Genomic DNA, 23,670 nt, shown 5'->3' with positions numbered 1-23,670 from the left:
CTGACTGACTGCCAAGAGTTTATTTTTTTACTCATCCCTCCCAGAAGACATTTGCATTTTAATAAGATCTTTCAACACTTTAGCCCAACAGTTCTCAAAGTGCAGCCCATGAGCCTCTGAGGTCCTTAAGAAAATTTTAGGAGGTCTTCAAAGTCACAGCTATTTTCATAATAATACTAAGATATCATCTGCCATTCTCACTGAGTTAACATTTGCACTGATGGTGCAGAAGCAACTGTGGACATAACTGCTGCCACTTTAGAACAAATCAAGGCAGGATACCCAACTATCATTGCATACGTCAACACCACACACTCATGGGAAAAACAAAAAGGGAGTTTTCTTAAGATTATCCATGGTGCACTGGGTGTTATCCGTAAATAATGAATCATGGAACATTACATCAAAAACTAAGAATATACTGTATGGTGATTAATATAACATAATAAAAAAATCATTATTTAAAAAGGATTATAATGAAGCTGTATTATTAATTTTATTAAAATCCAAATGCTTTAGTACACATATATTTTTTAAAAATTTATTTGTTTATTTGAGAGAGAGAACAGACACATAGGGGAGGCGGAGGGAGAGGAAGAGAGAGAAACTTAGCAGACTCCATGCTGAGTGCATAGCCCAACACAGGACTCCATCCCACGACCCTGAAATCACAACCTGAGCTGAAACCTAGAGTCGGACACTTAACCCATTGTGCCACCCAGGTGCCCCAAGTACACATATTTTTAATATTTTTTGTGACAAAATGGGAAGCATACATAAAACACTTTTGAGGCATACCAAATTCTCAAGAAAAACACTTGTGAGATTTTTTGAGCTGTGAACTAAACCAGCAACTCTTGCCATGGAGTACCATCTTTTCTTGAAAAATTGACAGACAAACTGGTTATTCAGACTTGAGTACCTGGCAGACATTTTCTCAAAAATGAACAAAGTGAATCTGTCATTTCAAGGAAAACAGCTGACACTATCTGATTTCAATGATAAACTTTGAACTTTCAGTGAAAATTAGAATTTTAAAAAATTTTACCTACCACCATGAGCTTGACAAGTTTCCAATACTTAAAGATTTTTTCTGATAAGATCAGTGGTGATATTAATAGATATGAGATTTTTTATATTGTATAGTGAAATGTATCAATATTTGGAAGATCTGCATAACTCAGTGAATCAATATTTCCCAAATGATTAGTGTATGATATTATAGAATCATACATGGGTAAAAGATCCATTCAAAGTGCAGGACAGATCAATGGATTTTAATGTAATAGAGTATGAAAAGCTCATTGATATGGGGTCAGGTTCCATACTACAAGTAACCTGTTTTGGTGTACTAAAAAAAGTCACCACAGTTATCTAAAAAGTCTGTTGAAATAATCCTCCCTTGCCTAATTACATACTGTGTGAGGTGGGATTTTCTTCATAACCTTCAACCTAAGTAACATATCACAACAGATTGAAAGCAGAAGCAGATCTTAGAATCCAGCTGCCTTCTATTAAGCCAGACATTAAAGAGATTTTCAAAAATGTAAAACAACGATGGTCTTCTCAACCAAATATTTTTGTTTTAGAAAATATATTTATTTTTCAGAAAAATATTATGTTAACATATGATGGTATATTGTTATTTTAAAAGGAATTTATTAATTGAAGTTTTAAAATTTTCTCAGTTTTAATATACAATATGGTAAATATAGAGAGGTATAACTCACACAATCAAAATCTCTTTGGGATCCTCCATTATTTTTAAGACTATAAATGAGATTTGAGACCAAAATTTTTGGGAACCACTGTTTTAATGCAAGGAAGTGATAATTTGGGTATTTCTGATAAACCAGTGGAGTGGGTAATTTGCAAGAGGACTTTCCTCTCTCTAAAAACCAAAATGTACAATCTATACATATTCCTGAGAAAACCTGCTCCCAGGAAACCCCCAATCAAGACTTGGGTTGCATGCTCTCCCTACATTACCATTTCACAGTGCCAGTTAAATCTTTGCTCAGGCAAAAGGTCAGCATAGCATGCATTTAATTCATATTTTTTTTCATGGATCATGACCTTTCAACTATAGGAGTCAGCAAAGGGAGGGGATTTCTATATAGTACCACTGGAAGGGTATCTTTCACCCCCAATGTGAATCTTAGTCTGAGAACATTTCTTGGCAGGTTCTGAGAGTCTGTATCTAATTAATCACCTCTTCAGACACTCGAGTGGACAGCCCTTGGGGCAGGAAGGGAGAGGCCTGGGAGGCAGAGCAGAATAAACATCTTAATCCAAATCAAGACTGAGGCCAGCTATCCAGGCTGTCTTGTGGCCATGGCTCACAAGGCTGCTGCCTATGGCTGCCTCTACTTTATCCCTTGAAAGTGCCTCCTTCGCTCTCCTTCACACGCAAGCAGCCAGTCCAGTGTATGAATTTGTGGGTTGGACTCTAATTGCTAGCTGTGCTGGGAAGCCCGCCTCCCTCTAATTCACCCTTGACACAAATAGCTAGAAAGTTCACTTGCAAAGCCACAACTCCCACAGCAATGCCCTTGGGGGTTCCCGTCTAGAGAGAGAACTTCTATTCCATTCAAGTCAACAGCTACTTACCGAGCACCTATTTGGTACTTAGCACACCCGGTAAAAAATGAATCTGAAAAACAAATTTGGCAGAATCATGGAGGCTTGGAGTTTCTAGGTATCTCATCATAGCTGTACCTTCACACAGGGCCCACCAGCCTGTACTTGGACCACTTCAGTGATGAAGACCTGGCTGCCTCTTCAAACATTTTTAGAGAGCGTTAGTTGGTAGAAAATTATTTCTCCTTCTCTAGGAGAGACAGCATAGCACAGCGGTTAAGCCACATAGACCTGAATTTTATTCCCATCTCAGTCACTTACAATCTTGAGCAAGTTGCTTTATCGATCTATGCCTCAGTGTCCTTATCTGTAAGAAAGGAATAACAATACCCATCACATGTTAAAATAAACTATACTTGTGAAATATATTGCCTAGGTCCTGGCACAAGTTAAGTGCTTATTAAGCCAGTTCCATCATATAGTCACCTTTGACCTTTAGCAAATTTGTTAATTCAGATTCTTTTGTAACTGAAATAATACCTACAACTTATGGTTGTCAGGATGCATCCCTGATAGGACATTGTAAGCTTTTTTTAATATTTTAAGCTAGAATTCTTTTTTATCTATAAATAGAGGTAGCAGTGCTTGCTATCTAAAGGGGTTTTATGAGAAATTAAGTATATAAGATAGATATTAACTATGTGCTTGGTAAACAGTAGACTTCATTAGCATTCACTTCCATCCATTTGCCCTGAGAGATGTCTCCCTTGCATGGTCTTTTGTCCACTATTTGGATCTGCAGAGACTAAGTCAGATCTTTCTTCCAGTTGGATCCTTCATCATAATGTTTCCTGTGTGTTTTCTTTCCTCTGGTGTATACTTCCCCAGTATCTCCAAAGCATTTCTTGCATGATGTTTTAAGCCTTTTACCATCCTGGGAATGTTTCCCAAATGACCTTTAGTTTGTCAAGGTTCTTTTCAAAATATGATGTTCAGATTTAAATGTGAAATTCCAGGTGAAGATTGACCAGCCCAGAACAGTTTGAAACCATCATCTTCATTGTGTATGATGCTGAATTTCTTTGAATGGGACCAAAGATTAAGTGGTAGATTTGCCATATTGATTCATATTGAACTTGTAGTCAACTTAAATCATAGAGTTGTTTTCATATTTGACTGTTGTTAAAACATGTCTCTCCTATTCCATACTCATGAAGTTTAATTTAAAAAAGAAAAAACAGGGGCACCTGGGTGGCTCAGTCGTTAAGCATCTGCCTTTGGCTCAGGGCATGATCCCAGGGTCCTGGGATCGAGCCCCACATCGGGCTCCCTGCTCTGCTGGGAAGCCTGCTTCTTCCTCTCCCACTCCCCCTGCTTGTGTTCCCTCTCTTGCTGGCTGTCTCTCTCTCTGTCAAATAAATAAATAAAATCTTAGAAAGAAAGAAAGAAAGAAAGAAAGAAAGAAAGAAAGAAAGAAAGAAAGAACATGGAACACTTCACAAATTTATGTGTCATTCTTGCACAGGAACCATGCTAACCTTCTCTCTATCATTCCAATATCAGTATATGTGCTGTTGAAGTGAGTATGTTTAATTGTTTTAATCATAAATATAGGATTTTTTTCTTGATCTCTGATAAAATTTGTTTCATTATTTTGACTCATTCTTCTTACCTATTTCTATTAAAATAAATCCAGATTTTGATATCCAGCATATCACCTACTTGTTGCATTCTCTGTTTACATATTTAATCAGAATGTTCTTTATTTAATTTAATTAAATTGTTGAAGAAGATAGGCCAAGTAAGAGCTGTGTAGGATGAGAGAGTGCACCTCATCCCCATCCAGGTGGATTTTGATCAACATTGTGAAGGTCTGGTCAGTTAAATGCTTATAAACTTTCTGTATTGTAATACCATCCAGCTCTCAGTTCTTTACCATTTTACATACTCCATGCTTGCAAGATGACAAAATGAAGTAATCTTCCTCCTCTATGGCACAGGGGAAAGCATATAGCTGAGAACAAAGATTCAAATCTTTGTTCTTTAACACACTTGTTGGATGTCATGTGAAAAATTACTTAAACTTACCCTTGATTTTCCCGTATGCAAAAAAGACAACACTATTACACTGTTTACTGAGAAAATTAAGAATGGTGATAATTAGAATAAATTCTCCATAAAATTCAGATATTGCTTATATCAGTAACTGGACTGAAACACAGATCATCTTTGTATATGTTTTAAACAGACAGATGAAGAAAAAAGGCTCAGAGAAGTAAAGTATCACCAAGATTCAAATTCATATCTGCTTCACTTAAAAATTATCTTTCCACAGGGCTATGGTACCTCGCTGAGAATTATCTGTATAAAGTCCTTTGTATTATAAAATCCCAGATTGATATGAATTGTTATTATAATTTAGTTTACCAGTTAGAAAAGACAGTTAGGTTCATTTAGCATATTTTGTCCTCCATGAATGCAAGTGGACTCTGGTGGTTACAAATTTGTATTTTTATATATTCACAAATCACCTTTCAATAATTTTTTCCTAGTTTTTCTTTTTTTTTTTTTTTACTTTAGACAGAATAGGTTTATAAATTCTAGAATCATCCTTTCCTTCTTAGAAAAACTCTAAGTATTTATCCTTCTCCAGGTCTCTGATACTTCTCATATTGAGAAATATGCCATGTTATTTTTTGTGGGTTTTTTTTTTTAAGATTTTATTCATTTATTGGACAGAGAGGGACACAGCAAGAGAGGGAACACCAGCAGGGGGAGTGGGTGAGGGAGAAGCAGGCTTCCTGCTGAGCAAGGAGCCCAATGTGGGGTTCGATCCCAGGACCCTGGGATCATGACCTGAGCTGAAGGCAGACACTTAACGACTGAGCCACTCAGGTGCCCCTGTTTTCTGTTGGTTTTTTGTTTGTTTTTACCTACAAAATGCTTACATGTAACTGTGGGAAACTAGACAATAGGTAAAGAGTTACACAAAATGTAGTCAGGTATTAAAAATGAAATCAAGAGTTGTCCTAGATGGTCAAGAAAGTGATCAAGTGTGAGCTGCAGGTATCAGCAAAGACCTCATGGTAAGGACTGTAATTCTAGACTCCAAAAGATCAGTCCTTGATTTTTGAATTTTCCATAATCAAGCAAGGACTGCGTTCCTTGATTCCAGGAATCTGTTTTCACTTTTCTGTGCTTACTTGAGCTCCTTCTATCTGCATTGGTACCCAGTAGCAGTGCCAACTGTCAGAGCTGACTGGTTCACTCCTGTTGATCTGTGGTCCATGAACTCAGATACACTTTGCTGAGAGAATCATCAGAAGAGCCTGGGGGTAAGCCTGTGTTGACTGAAGAGCAGGGGGAATAGTTATTGCCCAGAATTCCTGGAAAAAATGAAGCTGCAACAAACCCAAACACTTTTTGCCCAAAGTCTGTAGGTTTTTAACTTATCTATATTACAAACATATATTCAACACTTACTCTATACTGGGTCTGGGCTAAATATTGGAGATAAAAAGTCAATCTAGGGGTGCCTGGGTGCCACAGCAGTTAAGCGTCTACCTTCGGCTCAGGGCGTGATCCTGGCGTTATGGGATCGAGCCCCACATCAGGCTCCTCCGCTATGAGCCTGCTTCTTCCTCTCCCACTCACCCTGCTTGTATTCCCTCTCTCGCTGGCTGTCTCTATCTCTGTCGAATAAATAAATAAAATCTTAAAAAAAAAAAAAAGACGTGTCCTCTAGGAAGTTTCTCATAGAAGATGAAAACTCAACTTCTTAGTTGAATTTTGAGGAGCCACCTGCTAGTAGTTGGATGAAAATGTGAACAGAGATAAGGCATGCCAGAGAGTGGAAACAGGTAAGGGAAAGCAAGCAGAGAAGCATGAGATAACCTGTCAAATTTAGGAAACTGAAAATGCTTTTAGGTGACTAGACAGTACATTGACTGTGAGGGAGTGATGGGGGCAAAGCTAGAGAAGTGATCATGAGCCAGATGGTGAAGAATTTTGGTTGCTAAGGTAGGGAGTTTGAACTCTTACCCTGTGGTGGCCAACTGAAGGAATTTAATCAGCAAAATGAAATGATTATAACTATGCTTGAAAAAGATGGCTTTTATTAGAGGTGTGTAGAGTAAATGGAGAAATAACCATTCTGAAACCCAGACAGTCCAGTTAGGAGGCTGTGGCAGTAATCAGGTTAGAAGCAATGGCTACTGACTAGAGCAGTGGCCACTGGTGGGAATCAAATAGAGGGAACAAATGCAAATGATATTAAAGAAGGTAGAATTCGAGTTCCTGGTGACAAGAAGAATGACATGGGAAGAAAGGGATAATAGTAGAGTAAAGAATCTAGGGCAATTCTCACATTTCTTATATGGCTAACTGCACTGATTATGGTTCCTTTCATTGAGATAGGGCATGAAGTGGGAAGATCAGTTTTTGGGTGGTAAGATGATGAGTTCAGTCTTGACATATTGAAGGTCTACAGGATTTCTAAGGGAATATTTTAGTTGACGGTTTTATATAAGAGTCTGAAACTCATTTGAAAGAAGTAAGGAGAGAGACATTCATCAATGTATAAAAATGGTGGTTTGAAACCATGGATTGACATGGAAGGAGGAGATACCAATAACAATTGTTTTGGAAGATCTGCCCAAAACATATACTTTTTCTCTAAGAACTCTCCCTCACCTGATCCACAGGTGGACATATTTGAATGGTGTGACTTTGCCATACACCATAATTGTCATAGCTGGTTGGTCCAAACTGGACTAATCAGAATGTTAGCTATGGGGTCTCATATTGAAACATCTTTTTTTTTTTTTAATTTACCACCTCGACCATTTTTTTTTTAAGATTTTATTTATTTATTTGACAGAGAAAGAGACAGCCAGCGAGAGAGGGAACACAAGCAGGGGGAGTGGGAGAGGAAGAAGCAGGCTCATAGCGGAAGAGCCTGATGTGGGGCTCGATCCCATAACGCCGGGATCACGCCCTGAGCCAAAGGCAGACGCTTAACCGCTGTGCCACCCAGGCGCCCCCTCATATTGAAACATCTTTGCACAATATCTCCATAAGTTGTTTGGCTGTGGAAATGTAAATTCAGGAAGTATGGAGCAACCATATTTGGCTATGAAAAAGCTAAACAAATTAAGTTGAGAGGAATGGAGGCAAGCCTGGGGAGATAAGAGAGAGAAAAGCTCCAAATTGCCTAATAGTTTTTGAAACTCTGACAGCCTTTCACGAAGCCTTGGTTCCTTAGGAAATACCCCCCCCCCCATTTTTTCCAATAAATCCCAATCCACACCCTCAAACATCCCATTTTTTCCCTTATTCTTGTATGGAATGAAAGTGTTACTTACAAACAGAGGGAGAATTAGAATATAATTACTTCGAAAGCCTTAATAAAGGTATAAATCCAGGCATTAAGTAGTAATAGCTGCTAACAAAGCAAAAACTAAGCAACCAAATATTATGTGTTTCCTAGGTGGAATTGGACAATATCACCTATGGTAAATCACTGCCAGAAAATCAAACTTGGGTCTGATCAAGTCTCTAAACCTGACTAACAGTTTACAGGAAATACAGGGTCCAGAGGAGCATGTTAAACTTTACCATGGGGATAAAATCAGTAATATACAGACTGTGACAAGCATTACCGGACAAATTACCTTATTTTTTTCATGCAAAAAAATAGATGGGAGGAGGTGGGAAGGTGATCCAAAAAGTTAAATGAGAGTTAAGGGACATGTGAATCAATTTTAATATTTAGACCTTATTTTGATCTTGAGTCAAATTTGTTAAAAGGTATGAGATAACTAAAGAAATGTATTCCCTGACTGGACATTTTATGATATTAAGGAATTATTACTTTTAAATATGATAATGATACTATGATTATTTTTTTAGAATAGTCTTATACCCTTTGAGATACATACATAAGTAGTAACAGATGAAAAATATAATTTCTGGGATTTCCTTCAAAATTATTAGAATGTGGCAGAGCAAAGCAAGGAGTATAGATGAACTAAATTGGCCCTGGAGTTGATAATAATTGAAGCTGAGGGTTCATTATACTATTCTCTCTACTTTTTATGTGTTTAGAATTTTCCATTATAACAAGTTGGTTGCTTTTAATAACAGCTCGACATACCCAGGAAATGGCATCTGAATATCAATGTAATATACCATGTCAATAAAAGATAAAACCCACATGATCATTTCAAAAGATGAAGAAAATACATTTGACACTTTTTAAACTAGAAATAGAAAAGGAATTTCTCAACCTATTAAAGGTCGTCTACAAAAAAACAAAACAAATCAAAACAAGAACAGTAAATAAGATACTTAATTGTGAAAACTCAATGCTTTCCCTCTAAGATTGAGAACCAGGATGCCTGCTTTTGTAATGTCTATTCAACATTCTCCCAGAAGTTCTAGCCAGCACATTTAGGCAAGAAAATTAGATAAAAGACATTTAAGTATTAAAGGGAGAAGTAAAACAATCTCTATTTGTAGATAATACAACCTTGTATATAGGAAATCCTGTAGAATCCACTAAAAAAGCAATTAGAATAATGAGTTCATTTAAAAAATTTTTTTATTATGTTATGTTAGTCACCATATAGTATTTCATTCGTTTTTGATGTGTTCCATGATTCATTGTTTGCGTATAACACCTAGTGCTCCTTGCAGTAGGTGCCCTCCTTAATACCCATCACAGGGCTAACCCCCCCACCCCACCCTGAAACCCTCAGTTTGTTTCCCGGAGTCCATAGTCTCTCATGGTTCATCTCCCCCTCTGATTTCTCCAACTTCAATTTCCCCTTCCTTCTCCTAATGTCCTCCATGCTATTCCTTATGTTCCACATATGAATGAAACCATACGATAATTTTCTTTCTCTGCTTGACTTATTTCACTTAGCATAATACCCTCCAGTTCCACCCATGTCAATGCAAATGGTGAGTATTCATCCTTTCTGATGGCTAAGTAATATTACATCATATATATGGACCACACCTTCTTTATCCATTTGTCTGTTGAAGGACATCTTGGCTCCTTCCACAGTCTGGCTATTGTGAACATTGCTGCTATGAACATTGGGGTGCAGGTACCCCTTCTTTTCACTACATCTGTATCTTTGGGATAAATAACCAGTAGTGCAATTGCTGGGTCATAAGGTAGCTCTATTTTTAACTTTTTGAGGAACCCCCATACTGTTTTCCAAAGTGGCTGTACCAGCTTACATTTCCACCAACAGTGTAAGAGGGTTACCCTTTCTCCACATCCTCTCCAACATTTGTTGTTTCCTTCCTTCATTTTTGCCATTCTAACTGGCGTAAGGTGGTATCTCAATGTGGTTTTGATTTGAATTTCCCTCATGGCTAGTGATGTTGAACATTTTTTCATGTGTCTGTTAGCCATTCGTAGGTCTTCTTTGGCTAAATGTCTGTTCATGTCTTCTGCCCATTTTTTGACTGGATTATTTTTTTTGGTTGTTGAGTTTGATAAGTTTGATCTTTATAGATCTTGGATACCAGCCCTTTATCTGTAGTGTCATTTGCAAATATCTTTTCCCATTCCATGAGTTGCCTCTTTGTTTTGTTGACTGTTTCCTTTGCTGTGCAGAAGCTTTTTGTCTTGATGAAGTACCAAAAGTCCTTGATGAAGTCCTTTGCTGTGCAGAAGCTTTTTGTCTTGATGAAGTCCCAAAAGTTCATTTTTGCTTTTGTTTCCCTTGCCTTTGGAGACGTGTCTTGAAAGAAGTTGCTGTGGCCTATGTCGAAGAGGTTACTGCCTGTGTTCTCCTCTAGGATTTTGATGGATTCCTGTCTCTCATTGGGTTCAGTAAAGTTTTCAAGACATAAGATCAATATACGAAAATGAAAACAACTGCATTTATATTAGCATCAAAAAGAATAAATAGAATACAAAAAGTAAAACATTTAATTAATCTAACAAAACTTATAATCTGAAAACCATAAAACATTAATGAAAGAAACTAAAGACCTAAATAAATGGAAAGAAATGTCATGTTCATTAATCAGAAGGCTTAATATTGTGGTGATAACAATTTGCCCCCAAATGATTGATTGACAGATTCAATGCAATCGCTATTCAGATGCCAGCTTGCATCTTTTCGGAAATTAACAAGCCAATTTGAAAATGCATATGGGGGACATGTGAGTGGCTCAGTTGGCTGAGCATCTGCCTTCGGCTTGGGTCATGATCTCAGGGTTCTGGGGTGGAGTCCCACATCAGCTCCTTGCTTAGTGGGGAGCCTGCTTCTCCCTCTGCCTGCTGCTCCTCCTGCTTTACTCTCTCTCTTTCTCTCTGACAAATAAATAATCTAAAAAAATAAATAAATAAAATACATATGGAAATGCAAGGGCATAAGAATGGCCAAAACAATCTTGAAAAAGAACAAAGTTGGAGGACTCACATTTTCTGATTTTAAAACTTAGTGCAAATCTATACTAATCAAAACAGTGTATACTGGTATAAGGATAGACATATAACTAAATGGAATAGAACTGAAAGTCCTGAAACAAAACTTTCACTTGCTAGAATGGAAAGTGCTCCTTCCACTAAACAGTGATGACTGAAAGAAAAGAGAAACATCATTTTACCAGGGGAGAGGGAGATGTAGGCCCATTGGTCGCTTAGTTTTGATGGTTTTAATATATAGCTCATTAGAAAAAGCGTAAGGTCTTGTCCATATGTAAAAGAGTCCATGAGCCTTTGGCTCAGGGCGTAATCCCGGAGTTCTGGGATTGAGCCCCACGTCAGGCTCTTCTGCTGGGAGCCTGCTTCTTCCTCTCCCACTCCCCCTGCTTGTGTTCCCTCTCTCACTGGCCGTCTCTATCTCTGTCAAATAAATAAAATAAAATCTTAAAAAAAAAAAGAGTCCATGAAAATCAGAACACACAGAGAAAAGGAAAGAGGAAAAAGGACACTAATTACGACTCAGTGATGATGACAATAACAGCCAACATTTATACAACATTTACTAAATGCTGGGCCTATTTCTAAATATTTTCAATTCATTGAGTCATTTAATACTCACAAAAATCATAAGTACCACAAAAACCATAAGTACCATTATTATTCTTCTCATTATATAGATGAGAAAACTGAAGCACAACGAGTTTATATAATTTACCCACAATCAGGTGGGTTGGAAGTGTTAAGCCAGGGGTTCTCAACAGTGATTGCACATGAGAATCATGTCAGGAGCTTGTAAAACACCTAATGATCAGTCCGTACCTCAGACCAATTAAACCAGACTCTGTGGTCGGTTTTAAAATCTCCCCAGGTGATTTCAATATGCAGTCAAAGCTAAGAACCACTATATTAAGGCCCAGTTGATCAGAGTAAGAGGCCTACTCACTTAATACTACAGTGTCCTATGGTTTAAAGACAGTGATTTTTCAGAATGTGGCTCCCAGAGGCATTGCATGAATATTGAAGTGAAAGTGAATTAAAATTATCAGGTCTTCATCAAAACCTTGGATCTTTGTTTTAACCATCCTACAAGGTAACTGATGCTAGTTCAAGTTTGGGAACCAGTAATACAAGGATTAGGACAACTTCCTCTTCTTTTGTACCATGGCCTGGGAGACTAGAGATGTGCATTTTTAGTACAAAGTTCTGTCTCTAGATGTTTATCCACTGGCAAGTGTTTTGCCTATGAAGTCCTTAGATTCTTCAGTTGTAAAGTGAGGGGACAAACAAAAATCTCTCAGATGTTCTATAAGGTTAAAGCTCTGCTTTTAGATAATTCTTCCCTAATTTTCAGAACTGATTCAAGTTCCCTGATAGAAAGAGATTCTCCTAAACCATAAACAAGCACATTCTAATTTCCAGGCATGAGAAGTCAGTATAGCAAAGTGATTAAGAGCATGGGCTCCTGGCTGTATCTAGGTTTGAATCCCATTTCCACCTCTTCCTATCTGATTTTAGAAAAATTTTTAATTTGTGGGCCTCAGTCTTTATTATAAAATTGGATTCCTACTCAGAATATACCTACATCTTAGGCTTATAGCAAGTGTTAAAAAAAAAGTGCTTATAGAACACTTAACATCAACTCAGGCACACATTGAGCTCTCAATAAATGAAAATTATATTTATAATTATTAGTATTGTTTTTCCACACTGGATATTGCACAAAATTTGAATTTCAATATTGCTCCCATTTCCAGGCATATCTCAAAGACAGGTATGAATGAGAAAGTTTTGGAAATTCGAAGAGAAAGTGACTATAGGAGACATGGGGCTGTGAGCAGAGATTATATGACAAGAATGAAATCCTAGGATCATTCTCTCTTAGAACTGGCAGGGACCTTAACTAACTTCTAGGTCAACCCTCTATCCTAATGGATCTGGAGAAAGGGGCCATGTTGAGGTAGAATCTTGGCCTTGAGGGGCAGCAATTTATGAAGCATTAATGGGAGGTGTCCTATTAATGGATGTGACTGGGGTTGGGCTACTCCAGAGGCTTTCAACCTACAAATAGACTACTATTAATTCAGAGTGAAAATAAAAGCCAATGTAGGAGAGAGAAGATTTTGAATGGAGGAAGTCTCACATTGTCTTAACAATCAAACCAAATGTTACGTGTCCTCCATTTCACCAGAATGGTTCCTGAAAGTAACCCATCTTGCATACTTACAGTTGTTTCACCCATTGGAAAGTTCTATGTCAGACACCCACAAGATTTATCACCTGTGCTACAAAATTCCCCATCCCTTTCCTGTGCCAAATACTGATTTTTAAAATACACATGAGATGAAGGCCAATGAAAGGGGAGGATGCAGAATGGACTTAAGGTTGAGAGAGTTAACACTCACAGTGCCCCCTGAGGAGGGCACTGGAAGGTATTCTTGGCTATGGGAAGGCAGAGTGGGGTGCTGATACTGAGGCCAGAGACATGAGAAATAATTGCCAGGTATAGAAAGCAGATATGGGAGAGTGTTGAGGACAAACTGTACTCTCTTAATTTTAGGTATTTCCAACCCCTGGTCTGTAATAATCTGTTACTCTCAGAAGCAGGGGAGAATGCTAAGTAAAAGACCCTGAATCACGGTAGTAATACAAATCTCTCAGGAAACAGCCATATTAGTTTTCTGGGACTGCTGAAACAAAATTCAGAGGCTAGAAGTCTAAAATCAAGGTGTTAGCAGAGTTGTTACTTCTGAGGTCAGTGAAGGAGAATGTTTCATGCCTCTCCTAGCTTCTGTTGGCTTCAGGCGTTCCTTGGCTTGCAGATGGTGTTCTCCCTGTGACTTTATGTTATGTCCTTCTGTATGTGTCTGTCTCCATGTCCAAATTTCCCCTTTTCATGAAGACAGAGTCATAAAGGATTAAGGCCCACCCCAATGACCTTATCTTAGTTTGATCATTTACAGAGACCCTATTTCCAAATAAGATCACATCCACAGTTACTAGGAATTAGGACATTAATGCCTTTTGGAAAGGAACACAATTCAACCCATAATATAGCCCTTGCTTTGCTCCCATCTCTAACATGAGGCCTATACAAACTTTCCTTGGTTACTCAATTTCTTGAGTCTTCAGTGTTCTGTCCTTAATTCAGAGCGGTATGGCACATTCCCTACTGCCTTCCACCTGGAGAAGTATGGGGGGGGGTGTCTCTGTACCTCTCTTCAAGCACTCTGTCTAGCAGAGAAAAGCCTCAAAGTCCTTTTTCCTAGAGCTGTTGACAGGCAGCTGTTGCACGAGAAAATGTAGATCTGGGAGGAACCTCAGGAGTCATGCGGTCATACGATAGAAGAGTGGACCAGGACACAAAAAGTCATTCTTGTTCAGGTGTATGGCAGAACCAGTTACAAACTCACTGTCCTTATTTGAAGGGCAGCACTCTTTCCATTCTACTTTTGACCAGCTCAGTATTATATCATGCACCATAAAAGGGTCAAAGGAAGTATAATATTCCACTGAGTTAAAGATGTGCATTATTAAACATTTTTAAGTCTTTGGAATAAAGATGCTATTTATAATCAATGGAGAGTCTAAGTGGAAACATTTTCTATTTTAGTGGAATACAATAGTAAAACACACATCTTATTGGGTGTCTTAAATCCACTAAAATATAATTTAAGAAATAACCCCAACCTTCCAGTTATCTCCCCTCTAATTAGGAAGATAATATTTTGTTATTTGATGTCATAATAAGCATTATTAAGACAATATAATTGAGAAGTTTGCACTAACAACTTTGGCTATAGAAGGCAAAAAAATTAGAAGAAGGAGGAGGAGGAGAAGAAGAAGAAGAGGAGGAAGAATTATGGATTGAAAATGCAAAACCATCATCCCTACCACTCCCTTTCTTTTTTTTTTAGTAATATTTTTTTTATTATATTATGTTAGTCACCATACAGTATATCCCTAGTTTTGGATGTAAAGTTCCATGATTCATTACTTGCGTATAACACCCAGTGCACCACGCAATACGTGTCCTCCTTAATACCCATCACCAGCCTATCCCATTCCCCCACCCCCCTCCCCTCTGAAGCCCTCAGTTTGTTTCCCAGAGTCCATAGTCTCTCATGGTTCATTACCCCTTCTGTTTACCCCCCCTTTCTTCTTGCCTTTCTTCTCCTACCGATCTTCCTACTTCTTATGTTCCATAAATGAGTGAAACCATATGATAATTGTCTTTCTCTGCTTGACTTACTTCACTTAGCATTATCTCCTCCAGTCCCATCCATGTTGCAGCAAACGTTGAGAAATCGTTCTTTTTGATGGGTGAGTAATATTCCATTGTATATATGGACCACATCTTCTTAATCCAGTCATCTGTTGAAGGGCATCTCGGTTCCTTCCACGGTTTAGCTATTGTGGACAACGCTTCTATGAACATTGGGGTGCATATGGCCCTTCTCCACTACTCTTCTGTATCTTTGGGGTAAATACCCAGTAGTGCAATGGCTGGATCATAGGGTAGCTCAATTTTTAACTTTTTAAGGGACCTCCACACTGTTTTCCAGAGTGGCTGTACCAACTTGCATTCCCACCAACAATGTAAGAGGGATCCCCTTTCTCCACATCCTCTCCAACAATTGTTGTTTCTTGCCTTGTCAATTTTTGCCATTCTAACTGGCGTAAGGCAGTATCTCAATGTGGTTTTGATTTGAATTTCCCTGATGGCTAATGATTTTGAACATTTTTTTTCATGTGTCTGTTAGCCATTTGTATGTCTTCATTGGAAAAGTGTCTGTTCATATCTACCACCCCCTTTCTAAACCCTTCCAATGTCTTCTTCTTGCTCTTAGGATAAAGGTAAAATCCTAACCTCCTTACATGGACCACAAGGCTAGGTATGTCCTAGCACTTCCTAAGTTCCCATCCTCATCTTGCACCACACTTCACTTTCTCCACAGCAGTCTTTTTTTTTTTTTCCTAGTCCATCATATTTCCATGCCCCTTCCTTCCCACTACAGGAATTTTCCCATGCTGTTTCCTCTTCTTGGAGCGCTTTCCTTACATTCCTCAACCAGATAACTCTTAACCCCTCTTCTGATTTCTTTAAAAGAGTCACTTCTTTGGAAAAACCTTCTCTAATTCCCTGAATAGGTCAAATTGGTTCCTTATATGCTCTCAAATCAACATGTATCTTTTTCTTTGTAGCCCTTGCTGTGAATACATATAGTTATACATTAATTTGATCATTTGAGTAATACCAGTTTCTGCTATTAGACTTGAAGCTCCTTGAGGATGGATTCCTGTCCATTGTGTCCCAGGACCTAGCATAAAGCCTGGTACATAGATGATGCCAATAAATATTTGTTGATGAATGAATGAATGAATGATGAATCTGTACTTGTTTATAGAAGATGTCATGGTAGTTTTATGATTTGACCTTCATCTTGGAAAATGGTGGGCAGTGAGCATAGAGAATATCACAATCATTGGGTCACACAAACATGAAGTAAAATCCCAATTCTGCCTTCGATGGAATTACTGAGATCATTAAATTAAATAATATATAAAACACCTGTGCAGCATCTGGAATGCAGATAACACTTAATAAACCACAGCCTTTGTTGTTGGTATTACATGCTTATCTCTAAGAGGCTGCTTGAGAGTAGGGGTCATGCCTAAATCAGTACTTTTGTACATTTGTAGTACCTTCTGCCTGCCACGTGTCCATAAATGTCCATTGACTGAATGCATAGCCTTAGGGTTAAAGAAACATTTCTGAGGCAAGTACAGGAATTATTGAATTTGCTTTTTGTCTAGATCTACATCTAAATAATAACTGTAAAAATCCCCTTTATTTTTTTCAAGAAATCATTTACAAATGGTAGGGAATCCTTCAGAATGGTAGGAAACTTTATCCCATCTCTCTCTCAGTGTGAATGTTCCTCATGCTGCATCTGTGATTCAGCAGCATTTTCAGGTTTGTCACCAGTCCATGGCTTAAGGGCAGAAAGAAATCCCTAAATCAAATCATGGGGCAGAGCTTATTAATGCCATTGGCTTATGAATTTCCACTGTGGTCCCCAGAGCTATTCACAAGCTCTTGGCTCCTAACTACTTTATCTATCATTTTTGGCTACAAGCCTCCTACTACAGAAAGTTTGACACAGTGTGTTTATGAATAAATTTATTTTCTCTCATTATGCCTCAATTTTGATGAGTCTTTTAAATCCATGGATATTGGCTTTTTTTTCACCATAGAAGCATTTTAATCTATTTTTGCCTTTGATCATTTCTTTTAGTTCTATTTTATAATACTATTTATCTGTGTATTGAATATCTATTCTCTTATCTGTAATTCTCTAAATGTCCTTATAGTTTTGTTCTTTTTTTGTGAATTAACTTTTACTTTGAGATCATTGTAGATTCACATGCAGGTGTAAGAAATAATACAGAGAGATCCTATACACCCATGTGCAGTTTTCTCCTGTGGTAATATCTTTAAAAATATTGGGGAGCCTGGGTGGCACAGCGGTTAAGCGTCTGTCTTCGGCTCAGGGCGTGATCCCGGCGTTATGGGATCGAGCCCCACATCAGGCTCCTCCGCTATGAGCCTGCTTCTTCCTCTCCCACTCCCCCTGCTTGTGTTCCCTCTCTCGCTGGCTGTCTCTGTCTCTGTCAAATAAATAAATAAAATCTTTAAAAAATAAAAATAGAAATATATACTATAGCATCAGAGATAGGATATTGACATTTCTATAATTTACCAATCCTGTTTAGCTTTCCCCAGTTTTACTTGTACTCATTGGGGTGTGTATGCATACTTAGTTACATGTAACTTTATTACACGCTTTGGTCCATTTTCCACCTCTACAGTCAAGACACAGAAGAATGCCATCACCACAAAGATCCCTGATGTTGCCCTTTTATAATCACGCCCAACTCCTTCTTGCCCAGTCTCACATTGCTCTTTTTCTCTACATCACTTTCGTATTTGTCTACCACATTACTGATTAGATTTTCTGCAATATCAATCCTGCTTTTCACTGCTTCCAGTACAAATGGTAATTCTCCAGACAGAATCTTTTTTCCTCATAGTCCTTTTTTAAAAAATCTCATTCATGTCTCCTGCTTTGTTATTCCCTTTTCCTCTTGTAGCTATTTTCACATGAGCATAAAATTGGGTAGGAGCCTGGGGAGTCATCTAATCCAGGGAGGCAAATTCTTAGAAAATATGCTGACAGATACCTCTATACTTCATGTACTGCAATCTTGCAGTACTCCAAGGCATATACGACTAACCAACTGGATGTGGCCTACAAAGCAAATTTCTTTGACATTCATGGCCTTTTCCAATCTTTCATTTCACAAATGAAGAAATGAAGGACAAATATAAGAGATCCTGTACCAAATTCTACAGGTAAGATTGGGAAATAGATCCATATCTGAAAATGAATGGAAAACCAATGCCATTTGCCATCATTTAGTTCCAAGTCTTTGCTTGGCCTCAGGGATGTTTTGCATCTAGGCTGGATACATGGAACTTCTGGAGGACGAAGAGCTCTCAGGAGGGATCTACTGATAAAGCTATTTTTCAAAAGTGTTCTCTGCCTGAAAAATTTCCTGCCTGAATAAGGCAAAAGATGGAAAGACTGTGGATCCCACCTCTAGTTTTATTTATGTAATTGGAGACTTCTCTCCCCACCTTTCTCTTCAGCTAGTCAAATCAATCTTTAAAAGCAAGTAGGATTCAATCTGGCTGTATGTAACTAACGATGCAAAACACCACTAGTAAGAACAGATAGGGAAAGATAATTTTCTGTCTCAATCACAGAGAATATGGCCATGTATTGTAGACCTCACTTCAGAAGAAAGGCAGTATTATTTAGTGGCTAGGGCCATACATACTGGGTCCAGCTTCTGGCGTTTGAAGCCTATCTCCAGCACTTTTTGACTGGCGACTTTGAACAAGTTACTTAAACTTTTATTGCCTCAGCTTCTTCATCTGTAAAATAGGGATTATAATATCAGTACCTACCTTACAACAATGTTGTGAAGATTAAATAAGTCAACATATCCAAAGCACTTGGAAGGTTTCCTGGCATATAGTAAGTGATATATAAGTGATTATATATAATGGTTATTTTACCACATCCAAACATAATGTACATAATGATCTTATGAAGTAGATATTACTTTTCCCATGAGGGAAATAAAAACTCAGGAAGTTAAATAATAAAAACAAATAAGTACCAATTTTAAACAGATCAGAAAAAGCTAATATTTCCAACTAGGGGAAGTCATGGAACCCTTCTTAGAAGAATAGGCAGATGAGTTCATAGGGAAGGAAGGAGACCATTAAAATATTAATGGTTGAAAAAAAGAACAAAACATGTCATACCCTGGGTGTCAGGTCTCCTGGGGGAGGATACCAGATGCATAAGGCTTAGACCAGCAACACCATTTCATTCCTTACCTATTTATTGGGCATCAGTTAAATACACACCATGATGTAACTATGACGAGGAACGTAAGACACTAAAGAAAACATAACCCCAGCCTCAAATGTAAGTACTATGTATTCTTCTAGAAAAGAAGGAGTAGAGGGTAGAGATTGGTCATTTTCATGCCCTTTTATTATATTATTTTCTAATAAATTTCTCAGCACTAAGCAGGTGAAATTTTCCAAAGTGATAATACTTTGAGGTCCATTCCTATTACTGTAAATGTCATCAGAGTTTGTCCTCTCAATGACGGCATCAGAATAAGGGTTGCAAACTGAAATCCTGCAGAAGCCAAAAGGGATAATAAACAAATTAAGCATTCTGGGTATAAGTGCGAGAACACTAGGAATGTAAAAGTTGAGGTATAGACCATGGAAACCAGGGGAGAGGGGGCATACAGCCTATATAAAGGGCACCCACTCTTCACTTGTAGTGGGTTATTGCCAGGTCTTTTATATCTTTGAGAGAATCCAGGAATCTGAGAATTTAATGTGAAAGTTCTTTATTTTTAAATACTGCATCAAATATTGTAAACAAAACTAGGTGTGCTAAACAAAACGTGTTTGAGTGTCATTTTTTAGCACTTGGCAGCCAGCTGGGAGCTCAAACAAGCAATGACGTACAGTGGGTGCTCTTCTCTTTCCAGCTCTCTGAGAAAACCTAAAATTCCTGCTCCAAAGCCCTCCTCCCGGATACCGTCTACTCTATCCCCTTATGCCCACTGGCTCCCCAGACAATAAGATGGACAACTTAAACCAAGAGTCTTACTGCCAAGGTGTTACTGCTGAGATTTTAAAGTTTCAAATCCCTGGTTTACAGTGAGTCATCTCAGATTCAATTAGTGGAGAGTTCCTCTGAGTTTGTCACTATTGGCAGAGGGGAAATGACTCAGACTATAGAGAATGCGGTGCCTAATGGGTCCAGCGTGTGAGGGCTTTTGAGATTGCTGGGTATAGTGCTCATGGTGCCCAAAGGGAGCACAGAGGAGGGCTAGAGGTTGCAACATGCTCTCAGCTAAACTCACTGCTGGCTCTTTTGGACTAAAAAGAATTTGAGATATTTGCATCTGACCTCAAACATAAAGAGGTCCAGCACCTCAAGGATATGTATTATTACAAGCACTCTGGTTCCTTCTCCAGCCTTGTTTCCTTCTGTCTGCCCAAACTGTGCACTTTGTATTTACTATCACCAAACTTGCAATTCTCCCAATCCCCTTTCTTGCTTCTATACCTTTGTAAATGCCATTTTGTCTTCCTGGAATGCCTTTGGCTTTATATTTATATTTTGCTTTTGTATTTCACAGCACCTTGTACATGGACAGGCAGTCGATAAGGGTTTACAGAACTGTATTGAATTGGAATACTACACAGCCCTGAAGTGACCACACTGTGACCTAGTTCAATCTTGTGGGCCAGACCTAAAACATCAAATACTCAGGCTCTGCCATCTAAGCCCTCCTGAGTTATCTGTGAGCATGAGTGGAGTGATTAGAGCAGAGAAAACAGGAATACACAGATAATTGAAAAGCCAGTAGTTTCACCCCAATGCTATCATTCACTCAAATTCAGTGAACATTTTTTGAAAAAATACTTTGTCAGACATTATTCTAAGCACTTGGGATACAGCAGTCAGGAAGAAGAATCTGTTCCCTGCTCTTCTAAAGCTTGTATTATATGTGGTAGGGGAGGAGAAGTAAATCAGTAAATATAAACAGGAGAATATCAGGTAACATTAAATTCAATGAAGAAAATCCCACAAGATAATCTGATAGAGCTAGAACAGGTGGGTGGAGTTTCAGACAGAGTAGCAGGGTTGGTCTTTCTAGGAAAGCAATGTTTGTGCTGAGACATTAGCGATGAGGACTCAGCAATGCTAAGACACGAGGAAAGAAAGAGCATTCCCATAGAGGAAACAGGAAATGCTTGGAGATGGGAATGAACTTGGTGTGTTCCAGAAAGAAAAGGGCCAGAATGGCTGGAGCAGCATTACGGAGGGCAAGAAATAAATTTTAAGAAGTAGTCAGGTGCCACAGAATGAAGGGCCCTATGAGACCACAATAAGGAGTCTGAACTATTCTGAATGTAATAGCAAACCAGTTTTATACAACTTTCTTTCATGTTAATGACTTTCCTCCACTTGGCATGGAATGCCCCATGAAAGGAGGAGAAACAATAGAACAGAATAACTAAGGCTGAGATGGAACACAAGATGGCTCTTTGCTTATGGACACAATTTCAGACCAAAGGCCTTTATTGTTAGGGATCAAGGCCTTGGCAGTGCTATTAAGAACTTGTGACTCCATGAGGTGCACTGTTATTGAAACAATTAGACACAGGCAATGTCCTTTCTACAGGGATCTTTGTGGGCCTATATACTTCCTTTGCATATGAAATCTACAAGTATTTTGTTTCTCAGACCTTAACATATATGAAAGACCTGCAGATCATGTTAAAATGCAGGTTCTGATTTGGTAGATTTGGGGTGCTACATTTCCTTTTTTTTTTTTTTAGCTGCTTAATGAATAAGTTTATTATCTTTATCTGAAAAATCTTCATAGAAAATTGTGGTTTGGTTTATTAGCTCTCAGCAGCCTACTCCTGAGTGCTAAGGAAGCTTGCCTTCTTCTGAGCTACCCAGTTTTCTTCTGGGCAAGAGACATTTGGGGACAGTTCCACCTTGTCTTTTTTACTTCTTTCTTAGGCTTCTTCTCATAGACTAGATTCTCTCATGTAACAGTGTGAACTTTCTTATACATGTCCTCCATCATGTCTGGAGTTACATTGTTGTTTATGTATTGAGAGAATTGTTTCTTAAAAGCATCGTCATCTTCTTCCATTAGGTAACTCATATAATCTGCAACATTCTGACCCATGATGTGCTTCTGAAGTACTTCTGCATTGAATTCCTTGCTTTCTGAATCATAACTAGGAAATAGTTTGGTACTACGAGGGGTAGACAAGCCTCCATCCACAGCTCCCTTGAGGGCCCCAAAAACTTTATTTCCAGTAGTAGTTCTGGTAAGCTAACATCCGAATAGCAGGTGAAGTCACCAAGTTGACCATCAATGCTTTCCATATTGTATTCATCTCTGGTCACGTCCAGTCGGCCTTCATAGATCTCATCTATGCCAAACCTGTTGAGAAGCCCATGGACCAGCAACATGCCGATACAATATGCTACATCATGATTTGTCAGGCCAACCTTTATACCATACTTTGGGAGTTCATAAGCATAAGCTGCACAAACTATCATATCTCCTTCTGTACAGGCATAAGCAATCTGACAAGTGATATCTCTGTTGGTTACATGAACTCTCACCCTGTATTTAGGTGTGTTGTACTTATTTTTATCTGGAATTACCAAGCATTTCTGAGTATAGTAACCAGTTTTACCCTCTCATCTTTTTCTAAATTTCACTTGGTATCTCTTGAAGTAAGCCTTGTTTTTGAGAACTTTTAACAAACCCCATCCTGCAGATCAAAGACGGGTGTCTGTGGCTTGCTACAGACCAGTCAGGGTGTTACATTTCTAGTAATCTCACAGGTGATGCTGAGGCATCATATGGTCAGATCATGCAGTCTGAGGACTACATTTTAAGAAACCAGAACTAAGGCCCCTTTGGCCAGGATGCAGTTAGATCCCTTCACCTGTCTCCAGTTTACCTGTTCAGATTCAATCCCCTTGGTTCCAGAGCTAGAGTGACCTTATATAAAGGGAAGTAGAAGATGAAAAGAGATCAGATACAATTTGAAATCATACCTAGACCCATGGGATCCTGAATTAAATAGTGAGGCCAGATGGACCACGTCAAATCAAAGTCCTATACATGTTAAGTAGTCACTCTAGATGCCTCTCCTAGGGCACCAGGGCCATTTGTTCCAGAATCTCTTAGAAGACAGAAGGCAATTTGAAACCAAACCTGAGCCCTGAGCACCTAGGACTGGCCAGTGGGGCCAGCTGACCCTTTTCAAATGGGACCCCATGTCTGTCTCCAGAAACACCAGGCTCCCCAGCTTGCTCCTGCAAGGAAAGCTCTCTTTGTATTGCTTCAAAGTCTTGCACAGGATATTAGCCACTTCCTTCTCTATAATTCATCCTTCCACTCTGCCATCTGGAATATTTCTCTTTTACAAGTGCCTAAGT

The 23,670-nt window shown here is 38.5% G+C and overlaps 1 non-coding gene and 1 pseudogene across 1 annotated transcript; both read right to left on the bottom strand.

The window, feature by feature from the left end:
* Window positions 1–4,060: 4,060 nt before the first annotated feature.
* LOC113264177 (U6 spliceosomal RNA) lies at window positions 4,061–4,167 on the bottom strand. The gene has a single exon (XR_003319579.1). It is a non-coding gene; the product is annotated as a U6 spliceosomal RNA (small nuclear RNA).
* Window positions 4,168–22,103: 17,936 nt separating this feature from the next.
* Window positions 22,104–23,296, bottom strand: LOC113263885 (60S ribosomal protein L5-like; annotated as a pseudogene).
* Between the last annotated feature and the right edge of the window lie 374 nt (window positions 23,297–23,670).

This window comes from Ursus arctos, unplaced genomic scaffold (assembly GCF_023065955.2).
Source record: "Ursus arctos isolate Adak ecotype North America unplaced genomic scaffold, UrsArc2.0 scaffold_15, whole genome shotgun sequence".
NCBI lineage: Eukaryota > Metazoa > Chordata > Mammalia > Carnivora > Ursidae > Ursus > Ursus arctos.
The sequence above is the reverse complement of the archived record's forward strand: the minus strand, read 5'-3'. Positions and strand labels throughout refer to the sequence as shown.